General features: G+C 43.4%; 2 long non-coding RNA genes across 2 annotated transcripts in view; both read left to right on the forward strand.

Moving 5' to 3' along the window:
* LOC138172119 (uncharacterized) overlaps positions 1-17,127 on the forward strand; it is an 18,878-nt gene extending 1,751 nt beyond the window's left edge. Inside the window, exons 3-4 of the long non-coding RNA XR_011171053.1 lie at positions 1,094-1,302; positions 14,961-17,127. This is a non-coding gene — a long non-coding RNA (uncharacterized lncRNA). The remainder of the gene's footprint in view (positions 1-1,093; positions 1,303-14,960) is intronic.
* LOC138172123 (uncharacterized) overlaps positions 1-18,794 on the forward strand; it is a 1,064,577-nt gene that overhangs the window by 909,090 nt on the left and 136,693 nt on the right. The window lies entirely within an intron of this gene.

Consider the following 18,794-nt stretch of genomic DNA (forward strand, 5'->3'; position numbering starts at 1 on the left):
AAGTCCTCCACGCGCTGCTAGCTGGGCACTCCAAGTCCTCCAAGCGCGCTAGCTGGGCATTCCAAGTCCTCCAAGCGCTGCTAGCTGGGCACTCCAATCCTCCAAACACTGCTAGCCACGCAGTCTTGAGCAAATCCTTTCAACCACAACAACCCTCAGTTTTCCCCCCTTTAATATGGGCAACAATATTTGCTTCCCTCACAAGATTAATTCGAGGCCATCAATCAGCAATCATTAAGTCCCTACTAAGTGTGCTGCACTAATCAGGATGCAAAGGAAGGCAGGACACAGTCCCAGGGGCTCCCACTGGACAGCCCCAAACCTGCTGTGTACAATCAAGGGAAGCAAGTCCTTGGCAGGCCCTAGTAGAGTGCTGGCGGAAAGTGAGTGCCTCGCACTGCCTGGGCCCGAGCCAAGACAGGCCGGGAGACGCAGAGCGAAGGGAGTTGCCAGCCCGGGAGTCATCTATGGGATTCTGAACTGACCCTTGAGGGAATTCCCATGAGATAGCAGGATCTGGAAGGGACCTTAGGGCTGGTCCAATGCCCTCCTCAAAGAGCTCAGAACCTCAAACAGCTCAGGAAGAGCCCTTAGGGTCCAGTGGGGAAACAGTCCCAGACAGGGTGGCACTGATTTGCCCAGTTTGCGATTTTAACCCAGGTCTACAGACTCCCAGCTTAGCACGATTCTTCATGGCATTTTGTTGCCTACCATCTGATTATTATTGCAGGGATCTTGTGAAAATGATAAGGATGAAAGTGCTTTGAGATTTTTAAAGGAATATTGCCCCCCCCCCCCGAGTACTGGCATTCTTGCTATTCTCTGGGAAATACTATTTGGCAACTGAGATCTGTGTGTTTGTTAAAGTAAAAAAGAAAAAAAAAATAAGAAAACTAAAAATCCTGTGAAAATAAAAATGAATCCTGTTCACTGACCCATGGGTCAATGTTCCAATCCATCGTATAGAGGCAGGGAAAGTTTCAGAACTTTCTGTGGGATAAAGGAATGTTCTGGGGAAGAAGGTCATATCAGTCTTCCCTGGGATACCTCCAGTGATAAGAAATTTGCTATCTTTCAACCATCTCACTTTTAGACAACAGAAGAGGGAGCTTCAAGGTGAATTTTTCTCTTCGTCAGAGCACCTGCCTTCAAGGTAGCCTTCAAGCATCTGGAAAGCCCACCAGTCCTGAATCAGCACCTGAAATCCCAACATTCCTCATACCTTTGTCTTAAAAGCACTGAAGACCCGATGAAAACCAAGACCTCCAGAGGCTCAGTGAGCTACCCAAAGTCACACAGGTGGTAAGTAATAGAATATGGATTTGAAGACAAATCCTCCAATTTCAAATATTCATCACACTTGTTTATGCTTCATTCATTTAATTTTGATTTTTTGGGTTTTGTTTGGTTAATGTTTGGAAACTGTGTGGTGAAATTAGAAACTCCAGATGCCAAAGTTGGAAGGTTTTATAACTATATAAGTTTGAGCTTCAAATATCAACATTTTATTTCAATTCAATCCAATTCAACAAGCATTTATTAACCACCTACTATATACAAGACACTGTACTAGGTACTGTGGATAGAATGAAAATAGAATAAGGTATTGACTAGCAAAGTGCATAGAATATAGGAGAAGCATAATAAATATTGATTGATTTTTCATTGATATCAAGTAAAGGCTGTGAATCACCAGTTATTCAGTCTCAATTGACTGTTGTGTTTCCCCATGAGATTCCCCAATAGTTCTAACATCTTTACTTCACATGGATCAGGTGTCTTTGCAACCTGAATAAAAACCTGTTCCAATAAAAAGTGTGTTATGTCCTGCAATTCAAACAGAGGACTGGAATCAGAGAATATAATCCCAACCTCAGACCTTAGACCTGAAAGAAAAAAACATATTGAATGTATAGCATGTCCAAGTAACAAAAAGAAGGACTTTCCTGTAAATAAAAGGTGCATTTCCTTGCTGCATACTGACCCAATTTTGGTGTTGCTGTTTTTTCCCTATAACAACTATGAGTCTGACCATTGCATGCTCGCAGATGAGATCTTAGTCAAACAACATGAACACCCATTAGATTATAAATTCCTTGAGGGCAGGGACTATCTTTTGCTTGTTTCTGTGTTCCCAGTGCTTAGAACAGTGTTTTTCCCAGGTTCACACAGCTAGGAAGTGTGCGGGTCCAGATTTGAACTGGGGTCTTCCTGACTCCAGGGTCAGAGCTATATCTACTAAGCCCCCTTGCTGTCCTTGGTTCTTAATAAATGCTTTATATTGATTTATAATTAATTATTGATTGAACACCTCAGAACATGCAACACTTGATATTTGAGTAATTTTAATCAGACAGCCTGATTAAAAGAAAAAAACAACAACAGCCTTTATAACGGAGGGAGACCATGAAGAAAGAAATACCAGTTAGGCCTGGTCCATTCTGCGGGGCCCAAAGAGCCCTCCACGTGTCCGCCAGTTTACACGGCAGGGCTTCCCTGTTGATGTCAGGAGATCTCGCCCTCCACCTCACAGAGGGGGCATTGCCCGGCTTCTGGAGGCTGTCTGTTGTCTTCTACTCCATTACACAACAGATGACCTATCAGCCAGGCCCTTGCTTCTTCAGCTGTTTTTCTCCTGCCCACCTCCAAGAGGAATGAAGCCCGCAGCCGCTCTGATCTTCATTCCACAGCTCTCTCCATCCCGATTTTTCCCCTTCTAAAGATCGTTTGCCAGGCTTGCCTGCTCCGCTTACCCTGCGGACCGAGGGCTGCCTTCTAAACTGACAATTCTGACTTTTGGAGGCGGCTGCTTTTTCCAGAGCCTGACAACCTCCCTCCTGGAAAGCCGGCGAACCTTTCCAGACGCGGGAGGAGGCTTCCCCAGAAATGCCGTGCCCTAGTAGAGACTGCAGGAGCCAAACCAACAAGTCTCTTATGATTTCATTTAATTTGACCATAACTTCTCCCTGGCAAGAGTGATTAGAATTCTGACTTTTACTAGAGTGCACGCAGACTTTTTTTAAATGGCATTTTATAAATGTACAGACGTTCAGAAAGAGCTTTCCATTAGCAACTTAAAATGGGAAGTTATGTACCCCGACAAGCTTGGGCTTTGTGCATCTGGGGGAAGCTGCGTGGTTACCGCTGAGAGAGGAGGATGCCTGGCCCTGTAGAAAGGATGCTGAACTCAGAATCGGGGCACCCCAGACCATTGGCTAGCTGTATGACCAGGCCTCAGTTTCCCTATCTGTAAAATAAGGGTGCTGGACTGAGCCGCTGGCATGCCTTCTAGCTCCAACATTTAGCACAGTGCGGGACATATAACAGGAGCTTAATAAATGCTGGTGCTTAGCACATAGTAGGTGCTTAATAGCCAGGCTGGGAATGAAAAGATTTTTATTTTCATGCTAATATCCTCTGCCCCTAGGGTACTTACAGCCAACTGCGGAGGAGGATACATGGGGATTGGGGGAGGAAGGATGATACAAGGTAAAGTGAGCTAAGAAAACAAGCGAAGATCAAACGAGATGCTGGGGGAATCTGAGTGGGCCATCTGAAACCCCTGGTGCAGTCACTCAACAAGCATTTTAGTTGCTCTGCTTTAAATTATCTGGATAGCTGAATTCTTCATTTTGCTTGACAATAGTGGTCCACCCAAATTCTGTACCATTTTATAAATTAAGAAAATAATAACAATTAAGAAAGTTGTTATTTACAAAGCAATTCTGACTCAATTAACAATGTTAACAATTAACAAAACAATGTCTGAAACAATTAAGAAAACTGTGTATTAAGAAAACAATGAGAATCAATTTTTCTGTCAAAGGGATGTCGAAATTAATCAAGCTTCTAAGTCTCCTATCAATCAATAAGCATCCAGATAAAGTGGAGTGCTAGGCCTAGAATCAGGAAGACATGAGTTCAGATCTTGCCCCAGACACTGGCTTTGTGACCCTGAGCAAGTCTCTTGACTTCTGTTTGCCTCAGTTTCCTAAAGTGTCCCACTGTGCTTCAGGCATGCTAGACTTTGACACCATGTCTATAAGTGAGGACCCTTCTCCCCCATTACCCATACTCTCCAGCTCCCTTTTATGTACTGTCTTCCCCAAATAAAATGTAAAGCAGTTTGAGGGCAAAGATCATCTTTCTTTTTGCTTGTTTCTCCAGGAAATGTGGTAACTACTGTGATGAACAAACTCGTTACTTGTACGGTACCAGTAATGCACTCTTAGTAATTGTGTAACTCTGAGCAAGTCACTTTAGCCTGTGTTTGCCTCATTTTCCTCCACTGGAAAATGAAGGTAACAGCACCTACCTCCCAAGGTTATTGCGAAGCTCAGAGATCATATTTGTGAAGAGTATGGCACATTTGTGTTTAAGAATTGTTCAGTTGTGTTCAACCCTTCGTAACCCTATTTGGGGTTCTCTTGACGCAGCTACTATAGTGTTAGAGTACAGAGTACTGGGGCTGCCTTCTCCAGATCATTTTACAGGTGAGAAAACTAAGACAAATGGGCTAAATGACTTACCCAGGGTCACATAGCTAGTACGTGTCTGAGATTGGATTTGAACTCTGTAAGGTGCATCTTCCTGACCCTGTGCACTATGGCACCACCTTGCTGGCCCATAGTAGACACAATAAATTCTTCTTCCATTCCTTACCTCTGCCCCTTTCCTTTTAAAATCTTACTATTATTATTGAATTAGATTCAGAAAAATTCAGCCTCTTCTATTTGTTATGGCAGTTAAAAGTTTAAAAAAAACATACAAGAAGGAAAATTAGAACATAATGAGGAAGGAGGCATGTTCATCAGATGAATCTCTATTGTTTAAAAACAAAATCCTTTGCTAAGCTCAGCATCACCAGTCAGAAATATATAGAATGCCTCAGAATTTTTCCCAAACCTTTTATCTCAAGGAGTACAGGGGAAGACTCAATAGGAGTTACCATGACCTGAGAAAAAAGCCAGGACAACTATTCCCAGGACAGAAGCGAAAATTTCATCCAGTGCAAAAGCCTGAAAGACCCAAAGCCCCTCCCTAGAAGCAATGGCTCAGCAGAGAATCAGGAGACAATGTCCAGCAAGTCTAGGCAGAACAATGAAAAAATCACCTGGTCTGAAGCTAGGGGACCCAGGCTCAAACACTACGCCTGATTCTTCCTCCTTCCGCAATCACAGGTTCATACTACCTGTCAATCAACCATCAATCCTCATATGTCAATAGGGTAGTTACTCGTAATATCTTCCTCACAAGACTGCTCGGGGGGAGTGTTTGTAAATTTAAAAGTGCCATGGAAATAGAACTATGTTTCATGGTTGTTTTGACCTTCCTGAATGACTCATTTCATGTGGGGAAAAAAAGAAGGTTTCTTACCATCCGAACCCAAGTACAACCTTGTCCTCTCTCCTGCTGGGTCTATACTTGGGAGGAAAGTAAGCCCTTCCTCCAAGGTGCCACAGTCTGAGCCCTGACTACTACTGAGCAGGAAGACGTATGGCTCTCCCAGCCGGCCATCTGGCCCAAGCCATGGACAAAATCAAAGGAGAAATGGGGCTGCCACCTGCTCGAACCACTTTGCTACAGAGATCCTCTCCCCTCCTTCCTAGAAACCTTACATCTAGGTTTTACAAGAGTGGAGAAAGTCATCAAGAAATGGTCGCACCCTCACATTTCTGGAGCACCATGAGACTTACAAGAAAACTTTCAGATGAAAATGCTGTAAGGTTGAAAGAACAAATATTACTGGAATCTGTGTTTTGTAAATAACCCCTGAGGTTTGCAGAGATAAAGGGACTTGCTCAAAAGACAAGAATAATATGTGGTGAGTGAGGAATGGGAGGCTAAGTGAAGGCAGCCTTCAGAAAACTCTCCACAGAAGACAGTGCCAGCTGGCACTTGCCTTAGCCATTCTGCAAAGCAATTTAGAACTATGCAGACAGCATCAGTAGCATGTGCATGCTCTCTGACCACAGATTCCATTGCTGGGCATATACTCTAACGAGGTTATTGGTAAAAAGAAAGCTACCATATACCTACCCTGAGTAGTGGCAAAACACTGGAAACCAAGTAGAAGCCCAAGAAAGCAATGGAATATTACTGAGTCATATGAGATGGTGACTATGAAGAACTCAGAGAAGCATATGAACTGATGCAAAGTCAAGTCAATAGAACAAGGAGAACATCAACAGAAGATTGACAACAAAGGAAGGGGGATGAGTAATAATGACAGTAGGAAAAGTCCTAACTCTGGAGCCAAAGGCCGTCCATTCAAGTCTGCCTTTGCTACCCATCATTCATGTCACCCTGGGCAAGTCACTAAACCAACTGGAATCTTGGTTTCCTCGGTAAAATAAGAATTAGTTGTCCCAGAAACACTTTCTAGTTCTTGATCAGTGAACCTTTGAAACTGAACGCTGGGTAACTAGAAAGATCAAGCGTGGCCCTAGAGAAGAGATGGGAGGAGCTGGGCCTCTCTACCTTACGAGGTGGGGTGAGGAATGATGGGTGCGGGATGTGGCGTGACACGTCAGATACAGATAAGGAGTGGGTGGATTTTGCTGATGAGCTTGTTGTTTTTTTAAAGTCTTTATTACGAGGGAAAATTTACTGGGTAGGAAGGGACACACACACGCACACACGCACACTTCAAAAATGAGTGTAAAATCAAACGCATCAGTAAAACTTTAAGAAAACAATAGAATCTTTTCCCTGAAGTCAAGTCTCAGAAGGGCAGTCAGTTCAGAGGCAAATTTCTTCAATACAAGAACTCCCCCTATTGCTGACCAAGAAATCAAGTTGCCTAAGATGTGATGGGGCCATGAACAATGAGCAGAAACACCTTCTCAAGTTCCCCAGCTCCTCTCCTTTGTGATAAAACAAAAGTGGACAATTCATGTTCATAGAACTTGTTCAGATCTCCTCTAAAATGCAGCCACAGCCCTGTGAGTCAGGTAGTAGAAGCATAATATCCCCTATTTTACAGAAGGGAACACTGAAGCTCAGGGACATGAAGGGGCTTGCCTCAGGTCACTCAGCTAACAAGAAGTCAAGTCAAGGCATGAATTCAGGTCTTCTGGCTTCAAACATCTGAAACGGAGACCACCGTCAAGAGACCAATGAACTGGAAATTAATATGAACTGTAAAATCCCTTTTCTCCATTCAAATCTGAGATGTAGAAGAAGGCCTGTAGCATGTTGGGAAAAGGTTCTACAAGAGGACATGGACAAGAGTCATTCAAGGAAAAGAGGATCCATACTGGAGAGATCATGTGGACCAAGAATTAGATTCCTGCATTTGTCACACAGAGAATGCACTAATCCCAATTCATCCCGACTCCAACATTTGTCAACAATAGCCTTGGGGAGGACCAGGGCCTTGAAATTCAATGCCCCCACCCTGATGTGTGCCCCCACAAAAGTAACATCACAACCTATAACTGGAAAAAGAAAAAGAAAGAGGAACAGCCACAAAATCAGGACCAGATCGAGTGTTGGTCTCTGGATCCAAAAGCCTGTCCTAAAGAAAAATGGAGCCCAACGTAAACCAAAAAAGTATTATAAACCAAAAAGCGTTTGTCTCATGCTCCCTCCCCTGACCCACCTCATGGCTCCCATCATCATGGCCCAAGCCCCAAAGGGCTCAGCTCAAAATAACCCAAAGCACCAAGATTCGCCAAAGGGACAATACCTTCCTGATTAATGGTGGACTTTGCCCGAAAGCAGTAACATCCAATCCCTGTGAGTCGCCTACTGGATTTAAAAAACACAAATTAACATCATCCATGTTCTAGTGAATTTTTATTTATTTTTTCAAACATTTCCAATGACTTCTTAATCGGGTTGGGCCTGTAAGTTTTGCTTCTTAGAGCTTGATACCTCTGTAAAGAATTCTGAATAGATTCAGACTTCCCTTCACGGGTTGGTGGGACCATATGTCAAGAAGGGGGAACAATTCTATAACTCCCAAAACAAACTTTCCCTTAAAGGATTGGCAGGCCTTTCATTCCGTTGTTGGTATGCCCACTTAGACCTGGAGTCTTTCACTTTTTTGGTTCTTTGGCAATCAGCCTGGTGACGTTCGTGGATTCCTCATAAAAAATATTTTTAAATTCATAAAATGAAAAATATAGGATGACAAAGAAAGGCTAAGTCTAATGAAAATAAAGATTTTTTTTGACCATCCAACTCATGGACCCCCTGAATTCTATTCATGGATTCCTTGGGGGGCAGGACATCAGGTGAAAAATTCCTATTTTAGAAAGATCATACAAAATTCTCAAAGATCTTAGATTATGTGGCCATCTTTAGAAGACTCTGCTGCCATCCCAGAACCCTGCTCAAACTGGAGGAGACTTGAAGGCTATTAGTACACTGGACAGCCACAGATGTGGTGAGCAAGTCTCTCTGATGGGGCCAGATGCATCCCATGCACCCTGGAAAGGACCAAAGTGAACAGAAGCATTGAAGAATCGCAGAATTAAAGGATGGATGAGACCAAACCACACCCAATCAGGGATCCCCTTGAAAAAGTCCACAAGCATTTCATGATTATTAGAGGCAGAAATGGACAATAGATGCAAAATACTGGGGACTTCTGATGGAACTTTTAGCAAACCATGCACAAATTACAACAGCTCTCCCACTCTCTGTTGAGTCACACAATCGTGGAGCTGAGGTAAACAATTAGTATATTCCTCTGATCCATTACCATTCAACCTTGGGGAAAACAGTCTCTCTACCCAGATGGGTGTTACTTGGAATAGCACTTTTATGTGAATTTAAGCTGGTCTATTAATGCAAGAAAAACCCCACTGTCTTTAGCACATGCATTTGGGATGTCTACTGGGAGTAGTCAATTAAAATTAATTGATGCCACACTTAAAGATATCGAATTACAGCATCCAAGGTTAAAAACAACCTGAGTCTATTAATGAAAAAGTTTCTATTCCCTGCAAATCAATGCTCTCTCCCCCAGAAGGTCTCCATCCAAAAAAGGTTTTGTTTGTACTTTCCCCCTGCTCCTGCCTCCTCTCCTGCACTTACATCAGAAAGGTTCCAATAGGTTTCTCCAATAGTCATGGCCTCATGGACATGTGAAGGTGACCCTGAGTTCTCAGAGGGAACCCTACTGGAGAGAAAACCGAGTCCAATTGTAGGCCTAGTGACAGCCTGGGCATCTTATGATGTGTGACCCACCTCCCAGAGCAGAGAGAAGCTCGTCATCAGGCTGGTCATGGAGCCATGTTTTCTTTGACCATGGAAGCCTGGTGCTGAGCACTAGACAATGAGCTCACCAGGCAGGGATGGTGCCAGGTACCAATTTCTCATGGCTTAAGAGTATCACAGGGTCTTGAACCAGAAAAAAAAACTTAAAAGATCATCTAGTCCATGGGCCTTTAAACATGATGTTTTTTAAAAATTCTAATAATTGCATTTCAATGTAATTGGTTTCCTTTAATTTTAAGCTTCAAAAAAACATGATTCTGAGAAGGGATCCACACGCTTTGCCAGATTACCAAGGGGTTGAGAACTTCTGATCTTCTCCCATCCTCAACTCATCTCCTCCACTCATTTTTACAGATGAGGAAACTGAGGCCTAGACAGATTGCTACTTAGCAAAAGTCACACTAATGGTACAAAGCAAACTAGGGATTTGAACCCCAAACTGCAGGCTCCAAATCATTCCTCACACCACAGTAGCAGAAACTGTGCTAAATCTGAAGTCCAAGGATATGAGTTCAAATCTTCTCTCTGACCTGTGTGACCTTAGGCAAGTGGTTTAAACCCCTGAGTTCTTTTTTCTCATCTGTCAAAGGCATGACCCTTCTTGGATCATGCTTCTCTCTCTCATTGTGTTCCTTACAGCATCTGGTCATGCTGTGCCCCTCTCCTCAAGCCCATGTGGAGAAGGGCCCACTTGTTTTTAAATCTGCCAGATTGTGAACCCAGACAGTAAATAAGGTGATTTCAGATGTCCCTTCTAGCGGACATCCTAAGTTATAAAGACTTGGGAGTAGAAGCACTCCTAAACCTCCTTCCATACTCCCCTCTACTCCTGTACCCTGACCCATGAGAAGATGACAATCAGGATTCTGTTGTCTAAATGGACAAAGTCATGCCAAGATGGGGTCAATTTATTTTGAAAGTGTATGTTTTTCCTAATCCAGTCCTGAAATTAAAGCCTTATTAGAATTTCTCAGACCAAGCTTTCCCTTTGTAAATCCATAAACCTATCCACCTTGAGTGACAGAAGATAGCAAATATAGAAGGATACACCCCTTTTCAAACCTATGTGTTGCTACTTGAAAAAGTAATTTCTTTACCAAGAATCACAGAAATTAACCTAGAATCAAGGAATCTCACTTGACCTTGGAGGGCAGACAGACTTTCTTTCATGGCTCCATAACCCCTCCAGGAAGGTCAAAGCGTGAAAGTGATTAGAGTTGGTGTGCCCTTGGGAGAAGAAGTTCCTTTAATGAGGAACAGGGGAGGAAGCAGGAAAACTAAGGGGTGAAATTGGAGGATCCCCAGGCTGAGGATCAGGAATGAGAGGCTCTCTCTCACCTCATCAAAGACAAGCCAAGGAGCCTCATTTGCACAATCAAATCTCAACTTTGCAAGGAGTTTCAGACTAAACTGTATACTTCAGGGGCAGTCTCCAAAGTGCCTCCCTCGGGGAGCCCTTGGATTACCCCAGACAGACCCTCTCACAAATACCCCATCGGGGCTTCTGCCCAGCCAAAGCTACATGCCCAAACCATGAAGTGAGTTACGTGAATGGCCTTGCCTGTGAATGTGTCTACGGTGTCTCTGCTGGGCAGAGTGTAAGCACTTGCCAATGCCCACTAACTGAATGACTGACTGCCACCTCATTAGAAAGCAAGCTTCAGAAAGACAGGGATGAAATGTTCATAAGCCCCATGATCCCTGGCAGAATATCAACCACCCCGAGGACCCTCCATAAACATTTGATATATTTCCCCCTGAGGTTCAGAAAAGTCATGTGGAAGAGAACACTCTAAGAACAGTCCTTGGAGTTAAGAAGTCCTGGGTTCAAGTCCTGACACATATTGGCTGTATGCCCCTGGACAAAGCTTTTCCTGTCTCAGAGGCCCAGGCAACTCAAAGAGAGCAGCAGCAGGAGCTGTACAGGAGGAAGGTTTTTCCTCGTCAGCATTTTCTTATAAAGACATAAATCTCTTAGAAATTGAATTAGTAATTCCCTTTCAACTTCTGAGCAAATAAACCAATCATAATTTTCAAGGTGTGAGTTTTAGCAAACCCATGACACAATTGGGGATTTCCATTTAAAATGTTTATTTATGATAATAATACCTCCACTAATCATGACTAGCAGAAGATTCCCAGATCTATTTATCCAAGCCTGTAATCATTTATCACCAACTGCATTGTGGGCATCTCCAACTGGATGTCCTTTGAGAATCTCAAATCCAACATGTCCAAACCTGGTTTTCTTTTCACCCCAATCTTTCCTTCTCCCAAACTTTCCATTTACTTCTAAGGCACCACCAGCATCCCAGGCACCAAGGCTCTGTGTTGGTGTTGTGCCAGATGCCTCCCTCTTCCCCACCCCACGGAGGCAATCCCCTGCCAGATCCTATCATTTCCCCCTCCCCTTCTGTCTTGTATACACCTGCCATCCAGGGCACGGTCACTACTGTGGTTACTGTGACAACACCCATCATCTCACACCCGGTCTGCCGCCTTGGGCTTGTGGTTTGTGTCTCTGCACCATTCCCTCGGCTGCCATGATGCTTCTTCTAAAGTGGTTCTCTAGCCACTCCAGAGTTAAGTGTAACCTGTTTTTTTTTTTTTTTTGACATGTAAAGCTCTTCACAGCCTGGGCACTTCCTGCCTTTCTAGACTTCCTATGCTTCCCCTTCCTCCACACACTCACCACCCAGCTACAGTAACCTACGTTTTGCCCATAACACCAGACCCTCTTCTGCACATGTACCAGGTGCACCCTCCCTCCTCATCACTCCCTCTTGGCCTCCATGGCCTCTTCTAAGATTCACTCTGACCCCACTTCACAGGAGGCCTTTCCCAGAGCCTTCCCAGATGGCCTTCCATTCATGCTTTCTGTAGCTTATATAAACCTCTCCCATCCCCATAAACACACACACTCAGTTGCCAGACTAGAAGGAGGTCAGTCACATACGGGAAAGTCCAGGACCCTTGATGGTATGTGACTAGGGTAATAGGTGCCAGTGAAAGGGTTCTCTGAGTCTGGGGGTGGGGAAGGGGATCCCTCCAGATCAGGGACTCAGGGAAGGCATTTGCATTGAGCTTTAAAGGACAAGCAGGTGTGCCCCAGGTCAGAGGGGAAGCGAGGACACTGCAGCCCTGTGGACTGTGGGACATCACCCAATTCCATTCCTGCTGACTTAGCCTTGAGTAGCCCAACATCAGCTCCCCCATGCAGAGCTGGGTCCCCAAAGCTCTGTCTTCAGGCCAAATAACGAAAAACCCAGATTTTTGGAGGAAGCTAGGTGGCAGGGGACCTTCACTTCATTCGCATGAAGCATTAGAAAATCATTATTATTCATTATTTTTATTACTACCGTTAACAGTCACAAGCATTCTATCCCCTTAAAAGTTTTGGTAAGAAGGAACGAGTGCTCATTTTCAGTTAATTTAAATCCATAAATTTATATTAAGTGTTTTCTACAGGCAAAGAGCTTTCCTAGGTGCTAGGGAGAGAAAAAAAACAATTAAATGCCTGTCCTCAGGGAGCTCACAATCTATAAGATAATGTGAGGATTCTGGGAACCTAGCAGTAGAGCTGGAAGCAGCTTCCAGGGTCATTGAGCCCACCCCTCACATTTTACAGAGGAGGAAATGGAACAGGTAGAATCAGAGGAAAGATTTTAACCCAAAACCATTGTAAACCCCTGGGGGAGATCACGGAAGACTTCCTAGAGGAAGTGATGGCTGGGCTAAGTCTTAAGCGGAGATGAGGGCACAGTAGAAAGAGTGCCTGACTGGGAGGATGCCAGTTCTGCTACTTGGCAGCTGTATAAACCTGTGCCACTTGTTTCACCTCTGAATTCCAACATCTCATCTGAAAAAGGAAGGTCCTTCTTCCTTGAAGTCCATGATTTTAGGAGTCATAAAAGCAGCGTGAGGAGAGAGTATGCTCCTAACATTGGAGACCACCTAAGTAAAATCTAGCATTTGTTATATGAAAGCTAATGTCTAAAGGTTTGCAAAGCACTTTAGAAATTCTGTCTCATTTGGTCCCCATAACAGTCCTGGGAGGTAGGGTCTATTGTTATATCCATTTTATAGATAAGGAAATGGAGGCAAATAGAGGTAGTGACTTACCCAGGGTCACACAAAGCTACTAAGTGTCTGGGCAGGTCTTCTGTTGACCATGTGAAAGGTCAAGCTAAGAGGATTCATTTTATCCCAGAGATTATAGGGAGCCATGTAAGATTTTTGAGCAGGGGAGTGACTTAGACCAATTTGTGTTTTAGGATGATTATTTTTATAGCTATGTGAGGGATCTATTGGAAAGGAGAGAAACTGTCAAAATATTCTGGATAAGAGTTCATGGGGGCCTGAACTAAGGTGCTATCTGTGTGAATGGGTTTTTTTCCCATTATATACCAAGAATATCTGAAATTCACCTGGTGACTTAATGTTCACAAAGCACTTTACACTTGTAAAATTTTATCTTCCCAGATGGTGTAATGTAATACCAAGCAAAGGCAACTTCCCAGGTTCAAAATACCAGCATAGGTGCTCTCTATTTTATTCAGTAACAAACCCAGAACAGAGAAGATCAAAACATGACATCATTCAAAATACAGCATTTACTAAGTGTGATTAAATCATCTCCAAGGCCTACCCCACCCCAGGACTTTCCAATCATTCAATCAATTACAAAGTCTCTGTTCCAAATACTTCTCCACCCCTAGGCTATACCTTAATTAAGTCCACCACAAAGCCCCTCTTCTCAAATGGAGATTAGTTTCCAAACATAAGTAAAATACATTCATTTGCTCAACCATAGAACACAAAAAGGTCAAAAGTTCCCCACCCCTGGATCACAATTGAATCTACCCCAGAGTTACATCAAGTTTAAACACAGCACTTAATACCCAAATGGAGGTCTTTTCTTCATCTTGACACGGAGGCAAGTTCTCAGCAATCTTAGTTCCTGGGGAGACAAGGCTTAGCAAGGCCATAAGATACATTGCCAGTCCCTTCATGAATTTATCCTCTGTCTGTAGAACAGTCCTAGAACCCCTGAACACATTAGCAAAGCCCTCTCCCAGGATTTCTGTAAACATACAACAAGAAAATCCTTCTTCAGGGCTTCTAAACCAACAGAAAGGCTCCCAGACCCCTGCAACAACAGCACTGTCCTTCACCAGTGGACAGTATTCATTCTGTCTGCCGGACAGTCTCCAGACCCCTGCAACAACAGTACTGTCCCTCACCAGTGGACAGTATTCACTCTCAGTACTGTCCCTCACCAGTGGACAGTATTCACTCTCTGTCTGCAGGACAGTCTCAGGCCTTCTTAACCAAATGCCAGGTTCCAGGATTTCTTCAACAGGACAGTCTTTCACCAGTGGACAAATCTGGCAAAATAACATCAAAACAGACAGACAAAGTACCAGCAAAACAGCCATGTCTCCTCAGTCCTTGGCAGCTCAGGGGGAAGGTCTCAAAAGTCCAGGGCAATTTAAAGCGGCCACCAGCAATCTCTTAGTCTCTCCCTCTACACGAGGTGCTGCTTCCAAAAAGAACTTCCGCCTCTCTCTTGTCTCTCCAAATCTACGTCACCAGCTCCTCCCAGTCAGGACTTTCTTTTCACATCAAAAAGTCCATCCCACAGGTGGGATTAACAAGCTCTGGGTTTTAATACAATCAATTTGAAAACCAAGCCAATACAGGGGAATCTTTAATTGCCATTACTATCACAGATGGGAACACATGAAGTCAACAAGACTTGGCAACAACTGATGAGATATGGGGAATGAGAGAGGAGAGAGTAAGGAATGAATTCCAAAGCTGCATACAAGAGGATGACAGTGACCCCTACAGAAGACCCTTCTGGGAGACCCATTATCATTAGTAATAAAAATAGCAGCCCATATTTCTAAACACTTTATGGTTTACAATGACTCTCTGAGGTAGCTGGTGTCATCGAAGAGCCCCACAACTTGGAATCAGGAAACAGATTTCAGTCCTGCTCTGCTATGTGTGTGTGTGAGATAGCCTCCCTAAATTTTAGATGTCCTCTCTGTAAAATGATCTTCCACCCAGGAAACACCAATCGCTTGTGTACCTGTTGTAGAGATTATGATATGGAACTGGATAGAGAAGAATCAGTACACATGCCTGGGACAGAGGCTGACAAATGTGGACCAGGGCTCAACATTGAACAAGGAGTAGAATGGGCTGGAAGGTCTGTGAAAAGCTAAAACAATATTTTAATAACTCTAAGATTCTCCTGAAAGAAAGGTCCATCTTCTTAACATTTGGATTCTTCTCATGGTGATGGATAGTTTTCATTCAGAGGAAAGATTTCAAAGAACTGAAGATGAAGGTCAACCAAAGGGCAATGGAGAAGCGGCTGGTGGGTGTGAGCAGCTTGTAATGCAATGCACACCTGCCTATCTACCTGTCTTAAGAGGGAATGAGGCTAGTCTGGCATGTGTGATAGTAATGTAATTTGATCCCTTCACATTGGCAAAGCTAAAAGGTACTTAGCACTTAGTTTGAAATTAATTAGATCAAGCCTCTGTGAAGGAACAAAAGGTTTGGACCCCTGTTGCTGATGTAACAGGAAGAGGTAGAACAAGCAGAAGCTAATAGGTATATAAGGACAAGCCCTAGATAGAATTTCAGATCTTCTTGGAGCCACCTTCTGGGGGCTGAGGAAGAGAGGCCCAGGCTGGAGAGAATGATTTTTATTTTGAGAACCTGGATGAAGTGATTTTCATTCTGGGAACTAGTTGAAACTTCCTCTGAAGACATCTGAGGGCCAGCCAGAGCTGCTGAGGAGCTGCCAGAGGAAGCATGACTGTGGCGCTGGGATTTTGTCTGTTTGTGACTTTGTTAAGCCTTGACTTCCCAGGAGCAGAGATTGTGAAGGATTTGAGGTGGACTGGACACTGTGGAACAGGAATTGCACGGAATGCTGAAGAAGGAGCTGAGAGCTGTCTGCCTTTGAACCCAGGTAAAAGTTTGGTGAGCCCAGGTAGGAGCTGGGATCCTGGAAGGGGAGACAGGGAAGCTGAAAGGCTACCTCAAGTCAAGAGGAAAAAACCTCTCTGTGAATACTGAGTAGTGACTGACCCTGAGGTGAGGTTTTGCTTTGAGACTCACTTTGGGAAGAGTTGTGTGATTTGGCCAGATGAGACTCTGGGCACCCATTGAGCCCCCCCCCCCGGCTTTGAAAACCCATATGTTGGTGTTTCCCCCTCTGGTAACTAAATAGGTATGGATGTAATGGTCAGAAAACTGGAAGCCCTGTCTGCTTAATTGTGTTATTTTCTGTTGTAACTTCTGTTTGTATTCTCTGAAGTTCAAGGTGCTGACTTTTTCCCCTGAACTAGGTAAATGATATATGTTTGACTGATTAGAGTTACTGTTGAAGTTGTAACTTACTTGCACCCCATGGATGGGGGATTTTGACTATTGTACTTTGTGATTGAATTAAGGACTCTGTGATTGACTAAATGAATGCACTATCCAGGGGTGGAGTACTTTGACTATTGTACTTTATGTCCCTTAAGGAGGTGAATGATTGAGTTACTAAATGATTGTACTTTGTTGAAAACTATTGTGACCACTTTGGTGAAAACTATGCAGCCATTTTAGTGATAAGTCATTGTGAATGCTGTATTTTGTTTTTCTGTGATAAGTTGTAACATTGTGAATGCTGTACCTTGATTTTCTGTGAATGTTTTGCTCTGATTTATTATTGAATAAACAGTGTTCACTATACTATGTAATCAGAACCTTGAAAGCTGTTCACGGCAGCAGTCCTCTGGAAAGTTGCTCATGCATGGTTTTACAGCATGACACATTCTCAGTGAATTCATTCTAGTTCTTGGTCATCTCTAAAAGTCACAGAGAATCATTAGTTAAGCCTGGGATTGAACCCAGGGCTTTTTGACAGCCAATCCATGCTCTTCCCTCCATGGCACATCTCACCAATGCTTTCAGACCACTTGGGTATGAGGACACACTGAAGAAATTAACCCTATAATCTCAGAGCTGAAAATAGCCTCAAAAGTCACTGAGTATAATCCATTCCCTGACCAAGAATCCTCTCTAAAAGGTCCGTTAAAAGTGGTCCTGAAAGATATGCCTCCCTCCCCCAAATACAAATGGTACAATCCTATTTCATTAGCAGACTTGACCCAAAGAATGTCAATAATATACTAGGCATGGATATAACCAAGCTTCTTAGACAAGCAGGTTGGCTTTATTGTGTTGGCTCCCTAATGGCCTCAGAGGTAACGCCTCTAAATGACAACCATGACCAGGGAAAAGCTATTATTAGAAAAGGGGGGGGGGGGTAAAAAACCAAAAAAAAAAAAAAAAAAAGGAAAAAAAGGGAATGCATGGTGATATAAACCCACCTAGTCCTAAAGGAACAGTAAGGAGTAGGAACAATGAGGAAAGAGTAAGAAGGTTGAATCCAGATAATCTGGCCAACTTGGAAGGGAATTGACTAAAAGGTGGGATAAGGACAGTTGAAGTAAAAGTAATAGAAACTTCATTAATGATCATACCATAAAGAGTCCTTGGGGGAAGGGAGGGTTCAAGTTTAATTTAAAAAATAGATGGGGAGCTGGGATACAGTTATGGATCTACAAAGAAAGCCCCAAATGGTGAGTCAAGAGATTTAAGTATTATGTGGGCTCTGCCATTTACTACTTGTCTGACCTCAGACAAGTCATATAACTTCTCTGGGCCTCTTTTGCTCAATTGTGAAATGATTAGATGGACTAGATGGTCAAAAGCTTGACTTTTTAGTCTCTCTGCATATATTTTGTATTTACTTATCTGTGTATATGCTGGTCTCCTCCATTAGCATGGAAGTTCCTTGAGGGCAAAAGTGCCTAGACTGGCATGGGCACTCAATGGGTGTTTGTTAGATTGAATCATTTAAGGAGTTAGAACTGGAAAGAATTCAAGAGATCATCTCATCATAGGAAGATGAAACTCATAGGTATGTAGAACCAGTAAGAACCTCCAAGACCTTCTGGTCCAGGGCCTTCATTTTATGGAGACTATGGCCATGGACACTAGGTGACATGGCCACATCGGCCAGAGGCAGGACTTGAACCCAAGTTTTCCTGGTGTAAGGGCAGACTTCTTATTTGAATCAATCAGTCCCAGCCATGATATGAACTAAGCATGAACAAGGACCAAACACCTCATTGAATCACTAAATCATCCTGCCCCCACTTAATGTAAGCACCTTAACAAGGTGAGAGAATCTATGTTGAATCAATCACTCGAGAGCACTAGATTGAGCAGGAAGTCCTTGAAAGCTGTTATGTGAAGTAGCACTCCACCAAAGATGTATTGGTATCAGCTAAGGAAACTCAGTCACTCCCTGGGGATCTTCTATAAAGTGCAAGGTGGCAGACGGAACTAAAGGGTCAAATGTTCAGCAGTGAAGATGAGGCATTGGAATTCCTTAGAGCTGGAGGGAGGAAAAGAACCTTTGTCTCTTCTTGCCCTTTTATCAGAGGAAGACCAATGAACTTCAAAAGACCCAGAAGACTTTGGAGTTC

Source organism: Petaurus breviceps, unplaced genomic scaffold (genome assembly GCF_028583685.1).
Source record: "Petaurus breviceps papuanus isolate PSGF00001 unplaced genomic scaffold, PetGlider_PUasm1.0 490, whole genome shotgun sequence".
Lineage (NCBI taxonomy): Eukaryota > Metazoa > Chordata > Mammalia > Diprotodontia > Petauridae > Petaurus > Petaurus breviceps.